Raw genomic sequence first — 4,821 nt, forward strand, 5'->3', positions numbered from 1 at the left:
AGCTAAATGAAGGGGTAAGAGGAGACTTTTTTAATGGGGTGACAAATAGGAAGTAGATCAAGTGAAGAATGAAAGTTATTCCGAGAAGTATTTATCAATTGCAGAAAATCCTGGAATAGAATAGTTATACATAGTTTTAAGAAAGGGTAAATAGTTCATCATGCCAGAGCTTAGCTCTAGAGGAAGAGAAGAAAAAGAAGAAAAAGATCTTGAGGATCCCAGCACACCCTGATAAGGAGTCAATGGCTCAGTGGGGAAATATGCAAGCTTCTCAGCAGCAAAGTGATAAATTGGGTTTGTCTGTTAGACAAAATGGTATAGCTGCAGTGTGGAGAGTTGTTGAGGTATACAAAAGGACAAAAGAAAAATTAAATATAAATTTATTCACAGCCTTCATATAGACCATTTGAGCATAATCTTGAGGTTATATCTAAATATCTTCCACAAGGAAGCCCCTCATGACATGTTCATACTTAGTTTTTGCAATACTTAGTGGAGCATAATTTTAGAAACAGACGTGTAGAAACAGAAGGTGAAAAAATAAGCTGTTGAAGATTTATCCTGTTGATATATGGTATAAAATTCAGTTATGAGATTTCATAGTCTGACAGAGAAGTATGAAATATTTCATTAGGGATAAGCAATGGATACTTGTTATTGAAAAACAATGCCATGAAATAAGCTGCATCCTTCAAGAATTAAAGAAAAAACTCTCCGGATTATTACTCATCACAAAAATTGAATTGAGCTGAAAATTTGGGATATACATTTCTGAAAACAAAACATTTGTTTTTGTGGCAAACAGCAGAATTTCACAAGGATACACTTCTTCAAAAATTTCAGCTTTAAAGACTAAAAATTCTTCACAATTCAAAAATTAAATCTGTACTTCAAACCTCAATATTGGAAACCTGGGTCCCTTTTAGGTCAATTTTAAAGTAGAGGGCTTTGTGGGATAGGTTTTACACTATCACTCAATTATAAAGCACATACCCTCTTTCATATTTTGATTTAATTTTTGACACCTAAAGATTTTAGCGGATTGAAATGTTTCCAATCTGTTAAGTGAAAAGACGTTTTGATGCTTCTATTATTAACATCCTGGTTCCTAAAATTTTATTTCCTAAATTGGGTGGTTTCCAAATATTATATAGAAAAGAATTGAAAGTACAGTAATTTTCATCTTACTGGAGTAGGTTCACACAATATCTTTCTCAGAGGAACAATTTTCTTAGTAATATATCTGCTTACTGTTGTCACTCTGAATCTGAAAGAAGGAATTTTGGGACATGTGAATACTGTATACCATTTTTTGTATTATGATCTCTTAAAAGCAACATTTAAGATACCTGAAGAAAGGTAACTGTTTCCTCTGAGGTAATATATTTTTAAATACTACAAATCCAGTAATTTACTCTTATTTCAACTAGCAGGATTATGTAATAACCACAGAACATACAGGAAAATAAAAATATGCATTTTGAAATCACACATAAATAATGGTTACTCCAGTTAAATGATCTTTCATTCTATGATTTCTGGGATTTTAAGGGAGTATTAAATTCTAGAAAACTTCATAGTGTTATAGCCCAACTTTGTATACACAATATCCATTCATGTGCTTTGTGAATACCTAGAAGGGAAAATTTCAGGTATTCATTTCATATTTCATACCTTGTATTCTTGGAATAAATTCTTTGGATTCCTTTTTACATGTTGGTAATTTTGTTAATATTTTGTTGAGGATTTTTGGATCTATATTCTTTTTTTTTTAAGATTTATTCATTTATGATAGACAGAGAGAGAGAGAGAGGCAGAGACACAGGAGGAGGGAGAAGCAGGCCCATGCTGGGAGCCCGATGTGGGACTCGATCCCAGGACTCCAGGATCGCGCCCTGGGCCAAAGGCAGACGCTAAACCGCTGAGCCACCCAGGGATCCCTGGATCTATATTCTTAAGAGATATTGATCTGAAGTTTTCTTGTGATATCTTTGATTACAGAATCAAGGTAACACTGGCTTCATGGAATGAGTTGGGAAGTACTCCCTCCCTTACTATTGTTTGGATATATTTGAGAAGGATTGGATTGGGATTAATTATTCTTACATATTTTGTAGAATTAGTTAGTGAAGACATGTAGGTCTAAGCTTTTCTACTGCCAAGTTTTAAATTACTAATTCAAATCTCTCTCTCTCTCACACACACTCTTTCTCATTAGAAGTTTTTTATATTTTCTCTTTTTTTATTTTAGTAGACTACAGTTGTGTATGTCTTTCTATTTCTGGTTCTGCATCTATCAATCAACGTTTTCCCTGACTATTGCTAATTGTGTTGTTTTGTTTTCATGGCCATTAATTTTTATTGGATATGGGACATTATGATTGATACATTTAGAAATTCTGGATTATACTCTCCCAAAGACTGAAGTGTTTTTGTTTTTTTGTTTTTTTCCTAGCAGTCAGGTACATTACTGAGGGAATGTTTTAAAAGTATAGAAACTTGGTTTTATATTTTTTGGGGGGATAGGTTTATTTTTGTTTTGTCTTTTGATGCAGGGCATATTTCTTAATCCTAGTTTATAATCACTTCTACTAAGGCATTGTCCTGAAGTTTCAATGGAGGTCTAAGTTACTTAGGAAACTTTACAATTTTGTATAACCAAAACTCTAATTCTGTGTCCCTTGTGCTAAGTAGAAGCTCAAAATCCTACTCAGCTCTTTCAGTATTCTAGCTGTTTCCTGTTGGCTCCTTGACATTTCACTAGCTCATGCACTATCTAAGGGTCAGCCAAGGATTTAATGAAGCATATGCACTTCTTGGAGTATCTTCTTTATTTAGACCTCCCTTTAATGTCCAGCCACTCTTGTAATCCCAAATTCCATCCTATAACTTCTAACCCTATGTAATTGTGGTTTTCTTCTTTAATTATAACCTCTCAGTGTTACTGGAGCTTTTCGCATAGTGGAAAACTGAATAAACAGGTGTTTCATCCTGTGTGGTGTCCTTCTTTAAGAGTTGCATTATTTTGGTGTACCTGGATAGCTCAGTCGGGTTGAGCCTCTGAGTCTTAGTTTCAGCTCAGGTCAGGATCTCAGGGGTCCTAAGATCAAGCCCCATGTGGGACTCAGCACTCAACAGGGAGTCTGCTTGAAGTTTCCTTCCCTCTGTTCCTCTCCCTACTTGCTTATGCATGCTCTCTCTTTCTCTAAAATAAATAAATCTTAAAAAAAAAAAAAAACCTTGCATTATTTCCAAACTCAGTCAATATAAGTCACTTTCAGGCGCTTTCAATAGTTGTTTAAAAAAAATTCCGGACTGCAAAAGGCAGGTGCTTGGGAGAAGGTTGCTGCTCAAGCTTTTGCTCCCCGCCTCCGAGGCTGCGGGCGCTCTCTGGGCATCTTGGTGGCCGGAGCTGCGGTGGGTGCCGCGGGTGGCGAGTTCAGGGCCGGGCAGTTGCTCCAGAGGCAGGGCGTGGAGGCGGCGCTGGCAGTGAGGGAGCCCCACGGTTCTGCAGAGAAGTCTCTCTTAGAACAATCTGGAGTCCCTTTAACTGGAACAGAATCTAGGCTTTACACTAATCCTGCCTTGCCTTATGATCAGTCAAAGCGGGTGGCCAGATGGGTTCTCCAACATACATCCAAGAGCAAGATAATGAGTGATGCCAACAGAACATACTGTAAATTCAAGCCTGATCCCAACATCCTGCCAACCTTCAGTGCCTTCAATGAAGACTATCTTGGGAGTGGGTAGTCAGGAGGACACATGGCTCCAGCAGGAAATGACAAATTTTCATCTAAAGCCATGGCTGAAACTTTTTGCTTTTCTAATATTGTGCCTCAGAATTTTGATAATAATGCTGGGTATTGGAACAGAATAGAAATGTACCGTCGAGAACTGACAGAGAGGTTTGAAGATGTCTGGATAGTACTTGGACCATTGACCTTTCCTCAGACTGGAAATGATGGAGAGAAAACCATTAGTTACGAGGGGATTGGTGAGGACAATGTGGCAGTCCCCTCACACCTTTATAAAGTGATCCTGCTCACAGAAGCCCGACTCTGCTGAACCCCTGGCACGAGGGGCCTTCGTGGTGCCCAGTGAAGCCATTGGCCTCCAACCTCGGTTAAGTGAATTCCAAGCGAGCCTTCAGGACCTGGAGAAGTTGTCAGGACTGGTGTTTTTTCCTCATTTGGATAGAACTGGTGGTATCAGGAATATCTGCTCTGTGGACACCTGTAAGCTCCTGGATTTCCAGGAGTCCACTCTGTACCTGAGCACAAGAAAGACTGAGGGAACCCGATCAGTACTCAGGCTGGAAAAGATCATGGAACATTTGAAGAATGCAGGGATTGAACCGATGATTCCTTCATGAGCCGCTATAAGAAGAAGCTAGAAGAACTCCAAGCTAAGGCGCAGGCAGGATTCCTGGAGAGAAAGACATCTTAGTTTTGTTTTTCTTTTTTTTCCTCACAAGATATGTGACAGCATTTGTAATGAAGCAGGTGTGTCCTCTTCAGCTACTGCATTTTAGTAGCTTTGCTTGCTTAAAGAAATGATGAAATCCTAAATTTAAGACTAAATTTCACCCTAAAGATCTAAAAGTTTTTGTCAATTTTTCTTTATTTGATGCAGGAATAGATTATTAAGGGAACTGTAGGACCTGCGGATTGGGTGCTGATCTTGTGTCGGGTTCACAGAGGACTCTGGACACAAGATGACATGGCCTTTGTGTCTCTCTGGATGTTAGCTTGGAAAGACATTTTATTTTCATGCCTCCAAATCATGCATGATCTTTGATGAATCTGCTCATCTTTCCTGGAG

The 4,821-nt window shown here is 38.3% G+C and overlaps 1 pseudogene; it reads left to right on the forward strand.

Moving 5' to 3' along the window:
- Nucleotides 1-242: 242 nt before the first annotated feature.
- Nucleotides 243-4,446, forward strand: LOC140631423 (nuclease EXOG, mitochondrial pseudogene; annotated as a pseudogene).
- The last annotated feature ends 375 nt before the right edge of the window (nucleotides 4,447-4,821 follow it).

This window comes from Canis lupus, chromosome 4, assembly GCF_048164855.1.
Source record: "Canis lupus baileyi chromosome 4, mCanLup2.hap1, whole genome shotgun sequence".
NCBI lineage: Eukaryota > Metazoa > Chordata > Mammalia > Carnivora > Canidae > Canis > Canis lupus.